The sequence below is a fragment of the Vulpes lagopus genome, chromosome 20 (assembly GCF_018345385.1).
Source record: "Vulpes lagopus strain Blue_001 chromosome 20, ASM1834538v1, whole genome shotgun sequence".
NCBI lineage: Eukaryota > Metazoa > Chordata > Mammalia > Carnivora > Canidae > Vulpes > Vulpes lagopus.
Window position 1 is genome coordinate 22446804 of NC_054843.1, and position 15788 is coordinate 22462591.

General features: G+C 36.5%; 1 protein-coding gene across 2 annotated transcripts in view; it reads right to left on the reverse strand.

The window, feature by feature from the left end:
• The window catches only part of NCAM2 (neural cell adhesion molecule 2), a 503501-nt gene that overhangs the window by 487102 nt on the left and 611 nt on the right, over positions 1 to 15788 (reverse strand). The gene's annotated exons all lie outside the window — the stretch shown is intronic.

A 15788-nucleotide genomic window follows, 5' to 3' on the forward strand; every position in this document is an offset into this window, starting at 1 on the left:
GGAAAACATCATAAATTATGAATGTTTGTGTGCTGGGAGTTTGTTTAAAAAAATAAGGTGGGAGAGCTGTTTAGCTGTTCATTTTGTGTTACAGAGAGACAACAGATATTGTTTTGTAGTCTTGAGAAATTAAACACTAGCTAATTAGTCTTCAGTTACACTAAGTGTGAATAATAAGTCCAATGTTTTATCATGGAGTACATTTTCTTCTTGGAGGCAAAAAGCAGCAAAGAACAAATCATTTTAAATATTCATGAATTTCAGCCCTAATGAAAATAATGGAATAAATAGAGCAAGGATTTTGACACAGCATAAAATGATGGAATGATTTTCCAGTTTTTATATATATATATATATATATATATATATACACACACACATATATATATACACAAATGTATACACACACACACACACACACACACACACACTCCCCACACACACATACACAAATATATATTTTATATATTTGGCCATTCAGAAAAAACAGTGTTGATGAGAGTACCTGGCATGGGATGGGGGTGGGAGGAACTAGAATGACTTTCGAAGAAAAAGTAATTAAGAGTATGCACACAGTTTTATACCCTAAGCATCTTAATCTTTATCCTGCCTTTTAATTCACTGTATAGTCTCAGGAAGAAACCATCTAGAGGCCAGGAACTGATGTAGTTCACATCTTGGTCCAGGCATGTAGTAGATTAGCACTCTGATTAGTGAGTCTACTCATTTCAATACTTAGCCTGTCTCATCAGTAAATATGAAGTCAATATTCTTTGTTTCCAATTTCCACTTCTCTTTCTAAAGGAGACCCTGGTCTCCATTTCTATTTTTCATTCAACTCTTCCAGAGACCAAGTGAGAATTTTTCCTTGCCCTTCTTAAATTTGAGAACATTATTCAACTATCTAGTTTGGGTAAAAATGAAATATATTTCCTTTAAAAAATGAATTTCTTTCATATCATAAGATTCTGGAAGACTGATCAGGTTTATGTGATTTGTTTGATTCCAAGTCTGTTACCCCAGCCCTGCCATACTTTGACCACAATCTTTAAGCATTATATAGTGGGAAGCATTCAATGCCTCAAATTAAAAGTAAACTTTTAATCAAATCCCACTTTGGCCACTTCATAGCTATGTGTCCTCAGGCAAACTGCTTTATCTACTCCCTCTTAATTTCATTATCTGTAAAATTTTAAAAAATGGTAAAAGATGTATAAACACATATTAAATAAGATCAAGTATAACAGCTTTCTCAGACAATTTCCCAGGATATACCCTATTCACAAAGGAAGTTGGTATCCTTACCTACCATTCTTCAACTTAACAATAGTAAAACTATGCACAATGTTAACAGTTTCCTTTTACAGTGACCTGGCAGGGAAAGAGGATTCTGTTGCCAGCCAGCCAGGGTTCCAATCCCAACTCTGCCACTGAGCAGCTTTGTGAGTTTGACAGGTCATTCAAACACTTCAAAACCTGTTCCCAGCCCCTTCTCTACAACAGAATCATCTTCACAATTAGTCTGAAGAATTAAATTAGATCACACACACAAAGTACACTGAAATGGCACACTGTAAGTGATTAATAAATATTGAATTATTTTATTTTTAAAAGATTTTTTGTATTTATTCATGAGAGACACAGAAAGAGAGAGGCAGAGATACAGGCAGAGGGAGAAGCAGGCTTCCTGAGAGGAGCTTGATGTGGGACTCGATCCCAGGACCCCAGGATCATGACCTGAGCTGAAGGCAGATGCTCAACCTCTGAGCCATCTGGGTGCCCCATAAATATTAACTTCTGATACAGTTTACATTCTTTGTCAAAAAAGGCCCTCTCAGCATCCCTGTAGCAGACACATCTGGCCACCCACTGCACCCTATGTCCTCTCCCTCATTCTTTAGTCAATGAACAACTGAATTTGATTGAACGATCATAGGCTCCAAGGGAGACTAACTTTTCCCTCAGCAACAGAAAGGAATGGATTAGTAAGTGGAAATCATGGTGACGACATTCTCCTCACCAGCCATTAGTTTAGGGGAGTTCATATCATAGAATTCAAGCCAATGAGAACTGAAGGAAGACTGATCGATGATATATGAGAATTTTTATTTTTTTGTAATACAAGGCCAGTGAAATATTTTTCTTCCCTAAATTCAGATTTTATTGCAGAAGAATATAATACATGAAACTGTTGCAGCCACCTTTCTTCCATGAAGTCAAGGAAAAAGAGCAAAAAAATAAGGAGAAAAAGTCCAAACCTGCCTCTAGGTGGTTTCTTACATGCTATAACAGATTTTTATTTTTAAGCCCTATAAAATATGTCCTTTTCTTATTTGCCTCTAAACGCATCCTAAACTGATGTAATTTCATTATCAAAGTATTCAGTAAGTCAACCATGAACTGATGACCTACTGAATTATTAATAACGATAATGTTTTACAATAAGAGACGCCATTTAGAAATACAACTTATATTTAAATATTAATGTTAGCCCTTAATGAATTACACTAATCTGGACAATTAAACTGCCCCATCTTGCAGCCACCATGAACCCAATATTTCTAAAACCTGCTGGTTCTTTGTGCTCATTAACATTTTAAGTCCCTAAAAGATTTACTTGTTTACTAATTAGTAGTCACTCACCTAGAGTTTAACCATTCAAAAGAAATAGTCTGAGAGCAGTAAAAACCTGAAACTAGAGCTACTCCAAGTACTTCCTCTCTGCTTTCTCCTTTCTGTTTCTAAGGTACCATGTTTTAGTCAGAGAAAGGAGTCAAGTTTTAGAACCAAGTATTAACTAAATTTGAAATTTCAAGCCCTTTACTTATTAGATGCCACTTAACTTTTATGCAATTCAGTTCCCTCAACTGTAACATAATACTTCAGAATTCTATATATGTTGCGAATATAAAAATGAAGTAATGCATGTGAAAGTACCCTTTAGGGTGACTTACAATTTTTTTTTCTAGCATTCTCTGCTTTACCAAACTCTAACCAGGCTACACTTAGCTCTCCTCTCACCTAGGCCTCAAACTTGACCAATAAAGATTTGAATGAAACGCTAGCATTTTTAACAGCTCAAGGCTGCATCCCTGGAATGACTTAAAGTGGCTGAGAAAACTTAAGGCTGCCAAAAGACTTCCTATTTGCTCCAGTCCACACCTCAGGATAGGACACCTGTCTCCCAACCTCTGTGGGAAAGTAAGAACGTTTGATAACCACCAGTTAACAAACCCAGGTAGATTTCAAACAGACCAAACCATCCTTCTAACATTTTGCAATTTTTCACTTCCCTAATTCTACTGAGCCCCCACATACCTCACTTGCTATTCCCTCATTCTCCCTTTTAAAACACCCAGTCTGGGGCACCCAGGTGTTTCAGTGGTTGAGCATCTGCCTCTGGCTCAGGTTGTGATTCCGGGGTCCTGGGATCTACTCCCACATCGAGCTCCCCACAGGAAGCCTGATTCTCCCTCTGCCTATGTCTCTGTCTCTATCTCTCATGAGTAAATAAATAAAATCTTAAAAAAGAAAACAACACCCAGTCACCTCTGTACAAATCAAAGTTGAGCTCAGCTCACACTAAGCTCTTCACCCTACTGAATATAGTCATATACTTCATTTCCAACATGGTCTATTACTGATTAAAATCTGTCCTTAACTGCTGTGACCAGTGCCTTGCTTTGTTTATCTCTGACACGTCTTCATTCAATTAATCCATTAAATATTTACAAGCAGACACTGCTCCTTGAGGACACAAGGTTGTCTGTTGTCCCTCTCTATGTTGTTGGGCATCTCCTTCTCCCCTTGCACACATGTAACTGTCAGACTTGATCCCAGCTCTTCAAAGTCTGACCCCACCATCCACTTCCCTTTTAGCTGATGAGTTATCCTTGAAACAAAACAGTGACTGATCTTTACTAACAGTATTTACTTTCCTTTCTCCTTCTTAGCTCCCTGCATGCCTTTCTGCTCAGGAGTCAGAATGTGTTCTGGAGTCACAATTAGTAAAAGATAATTTTCACGTCTTACAACAACTTCTCTTCTCCCATCACACACCCACGTGTGGGTACAGCATCTGAGATGTGAAGACTTTTAAATGAGGTGCCTTCTGAGAGGCAGCCAAACAGGAAGAGACAGGTGAAAGTTACCTTAACAGAAGTCCCCTGACCAGCCATAGTCAGTAAATTTAATCCCTTGATTTTCCTAGCAAGAGAGACATTCTGCTTAAATAAGGCATCTTTTACCAAATAATCTGTATTCATGCACAGCGTAGGATGGAGAGTATTTTTAATAAAATGTTTCATAAAATAGGAACAGAACAAGGACTTGAAGGAGAAAATACATGAGCAATTTAGGGTACTTCATAATTGCTCAGAATTCCATTCTAAACATTATTTAAATATCATAAGAATACTAAAGTTGAATACTTTCTATCCACTTTGGATATGGCTGTGAAAGTTTTCAGTAAAGCACAGAGAGTGACATAATATCATTTAATAGCCTGTGCTGAGTTTTGTTGCTAAATTGCAGACCACACACAATGCCCACAGAAGTAAAATGCATTAGCATGGGGCTCTCGTGAGGGGGCTCCGAAATAAAATGACTCAAGAGGATAATCAATTAAAGTGATTACAAATTATGTGAAATTTAAGGGGGGAAATGAAAGTAAAAATGGATGAATCAGGAGCAGTGGTCATATCTCTAATTGCCAACTGTGTTTCACGTTAGAAGTGGCATATGCAATACCGGTAACATTAGCGCATAAATGGAAGGAAGACAAATAAATAGGTGATAAAGACATTCTGGAGTATCTGAAAATGTATTCAACCCAATTAACTTAAATGCTCTTACCACTGAAGTCAGACATAGAAACATCAGAAAATCAGGACAAAACATGGCTACCAGACAGGAGGGGATTTTTTTTTTTTTTTTTAGGTTAAAATGAATTTCATTTTTTTTAAAAAGAAGCAAAACCCAAGTGTCTATGAAACAATAAGGTAAAATACTCTTATCTTACTTGTCTTCCTATACATACAGTTTAAAATTGGCTTCCAATAATCATTGATTGAATAATCAACTTTTAATTAACCCCAGGGATTATCTTGATTTTTCAGGGCTTTAAATACTTGCTGTATTGACAAATCAGACATTTACTATTGACAATATCTAATCTGTTTAATTATACCATTATCAACATATTATATCTTCCTCATTTATTTCTACGTATTGAAGACTTTGAAACCTCAACAACGTAATGGTCTCCTATTCCTCAGATAAGGCTTCAAAAGAACAAATCTTACAGTAAGATTTAAAAGTTTGCTTTACTCCTGGTCTAACTTATTTTCAGTACTGGAGATAAAGCAGGTTATCTTTTCTTTCCTTCCGAATTAAGTAATCACTGTGACTGGATTATTTAATAGATACTCAAATATTTAGTGAAGGCCTATCACGTGCAGTAGTGATATAAACAAAATCTTTAAAACAAATACACAGACCAACAGATAATATATTCCCAACAGTCAGAACTAAATATATTTTTAAATAGTTAGTTTGTTTTACTCTCGCTGGGTAATATTTAAATATTCATTTAGCACATATTTACTAAACATCTACTATGTTCCAGGAATACACATATGAATTTACAGTGAACTCCCTAACTATTACACTGTATTTAATAGCAAGCCAGCATGGAAAGGCATTCTTGATCTCAGGGAGTTCATAAAAAAGGTCACATACAGTTACAGTGAAGTCTGACATGCAGAATTCAGGTATATTACCACCTATGATTGTATCTTCAGTGTCCTGCACATTGACTGGTGATTAGGTATATTGAGAAAATATACCTAATAGGTATATTGAGAAAAAGAATGATGTCTTCACTGATGACATGGATTAGCTGAGTTTTGAAAAAAAATAATGGGAAATTGTCTGAGCGAAGAAAGTTAGGAAAAGTGTAAAATACATGAGCTGTGTTAACACAGAGCCCAAGTCTGGGGATCTCAGAAATGGTGCAAAACTGCTTGGTGGGCATGGTAATAGGCATGAGTCTAAGAAAACAAAATCCTGCAAATGAATAAAAGGTAAATGTCTTAATAGTTTTAAGTCAGGAACTTCCAAGTAATTCAAGTGAAAGGGAGTCCTCTAAAATGAACAGCACGTGTAAACACAGTCCAAAAATAACTTTGAAGAGCCGAATAACATAAAGTATCTTCTGTGCCACAGTTATTTCTGTTTTTTTTAAAAGATTTTATTTATTTATTCATGATAGACACAGGGAGAGAGAGGCAGAGACACAGAGGGAGAAGCAGGCTCCCAGCAAGGAGCCCGATGTGGGACTCGATCCAGACCCCAGGATCATACCCTAAGCCAAAGGCAGATGCTCAACCGCTGAGCCACCCACGCGTCCTGTCACAAAGTTATTTCTGAGAATTGCTCCATTAATATGAGTAAAATATATTTCTGCAAAAGCACGGACTTTAGAATAGGAAAAATGCTGTATAAAGAATAAAATATTTATATCAAGTCCTGGGCCAACCATTTTTCAAGTCTTTCTTCCTGGACAAGTAATTTGACCTCTTCGGCATTCATTTTCCTCTTTTCTAAATCAGGAATAGTATCTACATTTCAGGGTAATTGCGGAACTTTAGGTAGGTAAATTTAAGTTGACCATCTCAGCATATAATATATCCATTCGAAATTGTTAAATTCCACAAGGTAACCTACTAACCCTTTGATATTTCAAAAGTGTAACGCAGTTTAAAGTATTAATATATAATTAATTATATAATTATAATTATATATATAATATATATATAATTAATATATAATACTATATACAATAGGTAGGGTGAAGCCAGTGATTCTGCAATAAAGAATATAAAAAAGAAGTAAACAGGATTGAAAATGTTTTCAGTTAGCATTAGAAAATTATATATGGTTTACGTAAGTAAAGAAAATTATTTTTTTTTGTTTTTTTATTTTTTTTAAGTAAAGAAAATTAAAAAAAGAAACAGGTCAATATCATTGATCAGTACTTTGACAAAGATTATGACATATACTTCATGTCATATCTAATTTTCACATAATTTGTGTTTCACATTTCTCTCATCAATGACACAAAGCTATCACTATAATATAAAGATGCAACTTGCTCTGTTCAGGCAGTATATTCAAATACTTGTCATTGGTAGATTAAAAATAATCAGAGAGAAATTAAGGAAGGCAATATATATAAAAGTAATCAGAAAGAGTAGTACCGTATTATTAGAAAACTGCTTGAGAATGGACAAGTTACAATAAAAGAAACACTGTCCACAAACCCTCATTAATCCTTAGAACAAAGTATAAGTGTGCTTATTTTCTTAAATTAGGATATACTCCATTCTACTGTAAGTCTTAGCTTTATTACATTGGTTTATTGTACAAGTGGTGGCATGCATTTCTATGCTAACACCACATTTGCATTCCTGAAAAACGCTGGTGCCTGCAAAATTACGCAGTAAAAAATATCATGGCTTATTGGAAAAGACAGGATTAGAGGTCAGAACATTCCAGACCTACAGAAATGTGTAACCAAGCACTAACAACAACCATAACAATCCTAATTAAAATACTAGCACTGTTAAATCTTTCCTGATGCTTGTACCTAGCATTTGCATTTTCTTTCAAGATGCAGGGCCTGAAGGGCATTCACTTTAAAATGAAAACTATGATCAGGGTGTAGCCTTTTAAAAAGAAAAAACAAACACATCATTTTAACGCAGGAAAAAATGACTTTCCAGTTTTTTAAGCTATACTCTCAGTATTTCCAGAAATATAATATATCCAGTATATATATATATATTATATATATTATATATATTATATATATAATTTAAAATATTATATATAATATTTCCAGTATATAATATACTGGAAATCAAGGTGGTTCTTAAACTGCTAAACAGATACTTGCAGTAAAGGAAAGCATTTGAGTTAATTTTTCATATTTTTTATTAACATCTTCATAGATTGCCAAGACTTTCTCTTTAACAGTGAGAAAGCTTGCTCTTGATCACTTAAAATTTAATGAGCTAAAGAAGTAATATATGGAGCAACACAATTCCTGTATCATCCCCCTATTAACCAATCATGTATCAAAAACACACACAAAGAAACAGAAGTATAGGGATCCCTGGGTGGCGCAGCGGTTGGGCGCCTGCCTTTGGCCCAGGGCACGATCCTGGAGACCCGGGATCGAATCCCACATCAGGCTCCCGGTGCATGGAGCCTGCTTCTCCCTCTGCCTGTGTCTCTGCCTCTCTCTCTCTCTCTCTCTCTCTCTCTCTCTCTCTCTATCATAAATAAATTTTAAAAAAGAAAGAAAGAAAAGAAACATTAGTATATCTTAAATGCACAGGATGCTCTTTGGCTGCAACTTTGGATGTCAGCCACAGACCCTAGTTAATAGCTCAAGGCCAATCTGACATTCTCAATCTCAAGACAACATCTATCAATGGTGATTTTGTCAGGATTAAAGGAGACAATGAGTGAAAATACCTGGCACAGCACCCTGGCATACAGTAGGCACTCAAAAATACTAGTTCCTTTGAAGATTCACAGAAAAATGTCCAATTCTATGTATTTAATATCAAGATTTTTTTTTAAGTTTTGATTTTAATTTTCATTTCTTTTTAATTTTCTTATTTCATGTTTTATTTCTCCAGAATAAAAAGGGATAAAAAGCTTTGTATAAGCACAGAAAAATGAAGAACATATAATAAAAGCAAATTTGACCTACATGCTTCTGAAATTTTACTCAAAATCCAGACACATACACACTAATTAATATTAGAGTGCAAACAATGATGGAAGACAAGAGAACAAAGTTAAATGAAAGTGGAGAAAAATTCTGAAACGAAGATCAACAGCTGGCCTTTCCAAAGTTAATGATGACATTACCATCTAGATGTTTCATGGATACTTCAAAGTCAACATATCAACATAGAAAATCACAAACAAGGAAAACATAAACAAAACAAAACAAAAAACCCTCTTGCCTAAAATAAATGGTTGCATTTATCTATTTCCCTATTTCTATTTTTTTATTTTTTATTTTAAGATTTTTTATTTATTCATTCATGAGAGACACAAAGAGGGAGAGAGGCAGAGACACAGGCAGAGGGAGAAGCAGGCTCCATGCAGGGAGCCCGATGTGGGACTCGATCCTGGGACTCCAGGATCGCACCCTGGGCCAAAGGCAGACGCTAAACCGTTGAGCCACCCAGGGATCTCATATTTCCCTATTTCTATTAAGATAATCATTCTTTCTGTCAAAAAGGCTTAAAATTTCAGGTACTACATTTTTCCCAATTTCCCAAATCGAATGACATATGAAGATCCATTAATTCTTCCAGAGAAACACATGTCACGACCCCTCAACTCCTTTATCATTTCCCTCAGGTCCACCCCATGCATGGCCAGGAGACTTAAAAACAAACCAAATTTTAGTCATGTTCTTTTCCTGCCCAAACAACAACTCCTAAAGATATAGACCCGAGAGTCAAGCTGAGCCTGGCCTCAAGGCCTTTCTACCTCTCTGTCCCACCAATATTTCCACAATCATGCCCGACAACTAACCTTTCCAAACTCTTAAATTAATTGAATTGGATTATTTCTGTCCTCTGAACACTTGGGGCATCCTTTCTCACAGCATGCTCACCTGTTTTGAATCCCTTGTCTTATCTTTTCCATTTTCCATGTTGAATACCCTTCTGCTTCAGTGAATGGCAAGGTGGGGTCCTGGTTAAAAGGCAAGTCTTTGGACGTGTCCTGAGTTCACAGCTTTGTTTCTTGGCTGTGCAACCTCAGATAGTCATTTAATTTTTCTATGCCTCATAGCCCTCAAGTGTAAAAGGGGAATAGCAATATAATAATTAGAAGGCTATTTTACATATTAAGCTAGTTAAGTACATGTAAAGTGCTTACCATAGAGCCTGGCAGTTAGCAAACACTCAACAAATTTTAGCTCTTTCTAGGTGCTGAATTCCTAAGGGCTTATTTAGGCTTTTTAATTTTTAGTTAATTATATAAATTTCCTCATTTTGCAGCATTTTGTTGACCAAGTTTATTGATCTCTGTTATGCTGATTTGGCTTTTATATTTTTTGCCTTCTCAACTACCAACATTGAATTCTGTGTACTACCCCTCCCACACACATGCAAATTTTCAAATGAATACATTAAATACATTTAAAATATAGGCACTGAACTAGAAGTGAGAAAATCGAATCCTAACTCCAGAAAACTACTAACTATAAACGATATAGGCAAATCAGGGAATTCCTCTGTACCTCAATTTCTTCATCCACAAAATAAATATTCCTTTGGATTCTCGAGCATTCTTTACAAGGACGTTGTATGAACTTTGAAATAGTGGTCTACACTGTTACGAGATGCTGGCATTGTATTCATTATAAGGCCTGCACAAGTGTTTGTTAATCGATGAACTGACAAAATGGCACAAAATTTAAATATCACCATTACTTTGAGCTGAAGAAATGTTAGATTAATTTTCTTAAACCAGTGCAAAAGCCTGGTGTTCAGGGAACTGAATTAAGAGTCTGGAGACCAGAGCTCTAGTTACTATTTGATCTTTACTAAATCACTTTTCCTAATTGTGTGCCCATTCTAAGCCTCTCTGCAACTAATTTCAGCCTGGTGTTGGCCCATAAAACGGATTTATGATACAATAAGAAATCCATTCCTCAAGACCCTTTACTGCCATCTGCTGGAAAACTGTGAAAATAAATATGTATTCTATCACCATGACTATGAGTGGCGCCCCCTGCAGTTGTTCATCACGCAACCTATACAACCATTCCTCTGAATATCACTGAATAAGGTGTCTGAGGCACTGTGAGGATTCAATAAATGTTAGATAAATGAGTAAATGATGAATGAACCACTCATCCATTAATTACATTATCTCTGCCCCCCCTCAATATTTGTTTATAATCACAGAGCAGTTTTTAATGACTTAAAAAATTGAATAAATGGACTATTTTTAAACCATGAACAGCTTTATCTGTATTCATAATATACATCTGGCATTATAACGTCTGTCATAGTAGGGTTGACATTTTATAGGAGGCGTACACATATCTATTATCACAATTGCTCCTCACAGCGGTATAGCAACTATTAGATATATTTATGTCTGATTTTCAAATAAGCACATGATGGCTCTGAGAGTTTAAGTTGTTTCTTCAAAGTCAAGAGATTTAATGGTCTAAGTCCTCTGATTTCAAATTCAATGTTCTCTCTGCTTCCCTGCTAGTTTTAATAACAAAATGAAGCCAAGAAAATTTTGACCAACTGATTTGAAACCCTTAAAACCGTCATCTATTGATTGTTATGTTTGTAAATACTCATAAAATTCCTTACTAGACTTCTTAACTATTTAAATTCAGACATGTTTGTTTCATTACATCATAGCTTTCTGAAATGCCTTGTTATGGCTGATGAACCATTCACTACTGGCAGAGGTGAATATGTGACACCAGGAAGTACATTGATAGCCATTTGGAATCAGCACTATTACAACTGTAAAACTGTAAATAGTTAAAAGTCATTAAAATATTTTAAATAGTGCCACATAGAAGCACTTTTATTTGCTGAACAATTAAAGATACCTTAGCTCTATGAAGCTCAGGAATATTGCATGTAATAAAAGCCTAAAAGCACTGGGTGCATCTCAAAGTGTTCTCCTATCATATAATTTGGAAAATTAAAACTAATTTATAATCTTTTAAATAGGTCTATCTTCAATATAATTGGGATAGTATAAAGGACACAAAGAACGTACAATCTAGGTTAATAAAACTTGAAATACAACGGACGGTATCCCCTTTATAAGAATATTTAAATTATTAAATTAATTTCACATACACCAACACCCGGAGGACTCATTTTATTCTGGACCTAAACAGAAACAACAACAACAAGCAATTCAAACTTGCTCTACCACTTATCAAGCACTTTCTTCATGTTTTCAAAAGTTCACTACTATGAGAGATGACCCTGAAAACAGATAAATTAAAATCGTTTCCCAAATGTCAAAAGCCAGAGAGAGCAGCAGGACTAGTTCCAGGGCCTTCTGATTGGCAACCTTGTCTCCATTCGCATTGCTCCCTCACAAGGAAATAAGACAAAAACAAATGAGACTGTTAGGCTTGGTTACCAGCCTCAATTTCTATAGCTCATTTCTCAGTCCCATTACAAACTAGCTGTATGTTTGAAAGAAAGCCATTTTATTCACTCAATTTTATGAAGTTTGACTTTAGTCTTGTAGTGAATGAGGTCATTTTCTTCCATTAATTGCTTCTCTAATAGGACATTACCTCTGGAAGAACATTAGCCCCCTGTGTCACTGGAAAGGCTCACTGGACCCCCTGGGACCTACCACCTTCCCTTCTTGCTCTTCTCCAGGGCTCCGATTCAGCTTTAGAAACTAAAGTGGCCAAGTGGTCTGCTTAATTCCTTTGACATCAAGCAGGAAAGAAAACCCTCTGGGTTGTTCATGGACAATAACAATATTAATTCACACAGCCTATCTTCTCTAAGTGCAAATGCATATGGAGTTGATTCAATAGAAACGTTGCACAAGAGGCTGACATCAAAGAATTAGAGCAGAGTAGATTAGAAAGGATGTGAGAGAGGCTGTCTGCGTAACAGCCTACCCTGAAGACAGGTTTGTGGAGACCTTCCTGTAGAAGTGAAACTCGTAGTCACCCACACACACACCCACACACACACACTCCACACTTCCTGTAGAAGTGAACCTAGTAGTCACCCACACAGCCACACACACCCACCCAAGCCTTATTTTTAGCAGGTACACTTCTCTAATGAAGGATGTCCTACTAGCACTTCACCAGAAAGAGAAAATGTAAGCAGATGCCTGTAAGTTCAACTGATTAACTGGGCACCATGATTTTGGCTTAGGTAAGTGCTATAACTGTATGGGCTGAACTGGATTGCAAAAGAGATGAATAGCTAGCTCTGTTCTTACCTTACAGTTTCATACAAAAAAATCCTTCTGTTTCATATATGTAAGCATCCAGGAATAGATCTTTATTAATCACACTTGAGTAATTTTTAAAAGGAGAAGACAATTATTTAAGACAGTGAAAAAGCTTCAGGAAAACAGCCCATACATATTACAGTTTGGGAATTGGAATTTACGCAGATCCAAACAGCAAATGCACTGAGAATCACAGACTCGGGTTACTGATTGAGATTTACGATGACAAGAGACTGTGACCAAGTTTTGAATACAAAAGAAAAATAATTGCAAAAGTTAAGAGTTATAGAATCTCCCTTCCATTGACAATTAAATTCAGACTTGACAGTTAAATCCCAACCTTACTTCGCTGGATATTAATCTTGCAGTGGAAATGAGAGGCTTTTGAGGGGAGCATTTCTGCTATAACAAAGGCTCTCACTACAGTAGAACAATAATGTTGTGTTGAAAGTTAGAACTATTAGACCTTGTTAGCTAATTATGGTATTGGCATCCACTTAAGTTGCTCAGTTTTTCACTTCTGTCATTTTCTGCTGTTCAACTGCTGCAGTTCAAAACGTTTTGACTACTTAAAAGGGAATACATCATCGTTGCCTTTCCCCAGTCTAACTGCACACCACTTTCCAAAGCAATAGCTTCAATCATGCTTCATAAAATCCCCTGCAAGTATATTGTTGGAAACATAAATCAGCAAGCTGAGATTTTAGTATTTCTAAGGCAAGCTCAGGGATCACTAACTGGAGGCTTTTCCACGGCCCCACTTATAAAAGAATAAACAAAATTATGAGTTACACTAGATCCCTTTTTTTTTCAAAAACTGCTCCAGTGGTGTGTCTGGTACTTGCTTCTGCATCCTTAATTGGAGAACAAAACACTAGCATAGAAGAATTGGACTCCAGGATCAGGATTGCTGTTTCCACGCATCTCTGACTTCATTAGGACACATGGCACAGAAGTACTACATGTTCAGTTTCACAAAAGCTAGGTCTCTCTGACATGCATCTACGCCTCTACGAGTGCCATGCATTTTTAAATCGCACTAGATAGAGAGATCTTTAGAACGATGCTCTCCTCCTCCTCTGTTTCATTACAGTGAATATAGGCTCCCTTTCAGGCACGCTTTAGTTTTAGAGCCCCTCTTTACAATCACTCTGCATTCTGAATTATGTATTAGGGGAGTCACAATTTCAGATATGTCACACATACAGAGCCAAATTAAATTGTGTCTGTGTATAATACTTAAACATTCCTAGATTTCTCTTTTGTCCCCCAAATCCCAACACGCTTAGTGTCTATAGCTGTAAATTCACAGACCCCACCACTGAGACATATTTCTTCCCCAAACCAGTCACAATGCAATCATAAGTCTGCATAAACTTGCTTTCTATTATGCCCCCGTCTTACTCCTCACTGGCCACACTCGGTTAATTGCAGTGCTATTTTAACTGCAATTTTCAGGGGCTGCTTCTTAGGATTCACTAATACCTGTCCGTGTTATAAATGAACAGTTAAACATAATCAGCAGCTCTGCCAAAATGAAAGCAGCATGTCCGTAGGGCATAAAGTCTATGTTGATCTTTGCTATAATAGTGATTAAATTAACTGGGCTGATATCAGCTTTGGATGGACACATCTGCAATTTCGCTGTGACTGAAATTTTGCATACTCTATGTTATTAAGGGAAAATGAGCAGCATCTTTTCCAAGACACTTCATAAACTATGGCAACATTCGGTGTCTGCATTCTGATTTCTGAACATAAAAATCTGCATCCAATCGTGTTTCATCAGCAACTAACACTGTATAGCTTTAGGGAGGTGAGGGCAGAGAAAGGAAGGCTTCATATCCAAAATGTCAAGCCCTGCTGAAGAATGATAGAAGGACCCAGGGAGTGTGGAAGAACAGAAACCACCATTTCTGGGCTTAAAATGGAGTTCTACTACCCCCTGCTGGACCACACGAGCAACACAGAGGAGGAGAGCAAACGCTTAGTATTGAACACAGTGGAGATATTTTAACTTGTCTTGTAATTTATGTTTTCTCAAAAAAAAACAATTTTCATGCCATACTAATAATGCAACACTCTACGCAATTATTACACACCGCAAAATCGCTGCTATTTTCTCTTTCGCTAGAGACTGCCACCAATGCATGCTTTATGGCATGTTGTGTTCCCAATTAAATGTCCAAACTTGTGTGGACAGTTGAAAATGCTTGCATTCATCACAAATATATTTTACGTGAACGCGAAGTACCCAAACAAAGCAAGATAAATTCAGATCTATCTCTATACAGATAAACAGAGGTGGCTTCCACAAATTCTCCCAGGTTATTCTAGTAAGCCATTCAATTTTTTTTTTTTTTTTTTTTTTTTTTTTTTACCCCTCCAGAGATTAAAAATCTCACCCAGCTCTCCACAAGCTAAAGCATCCCTTACAGGTGTAATTACAACCTGACGCTGTAAAAATTCCCAACCTTGATGTATTAACAGGGGGGGGGGGGGAGCTGGGAATGAATGACTGCAACACATGCCTAGTTTTATCCATTTGCCGTTTTACACCACATCCAGGGCCCCTCTCTTAGTTTCAATAGAAATAAACCATCACCGTTCACCTCCCAGTCAGGAATTGGGGTCTCGGGAAAGGGGGGGGGGACAAAAAGAGTCTCTTAAGAATTGCATTTCTTGCACACCAGAGACATTTCAGCAACGAGTTTGATGCTGAT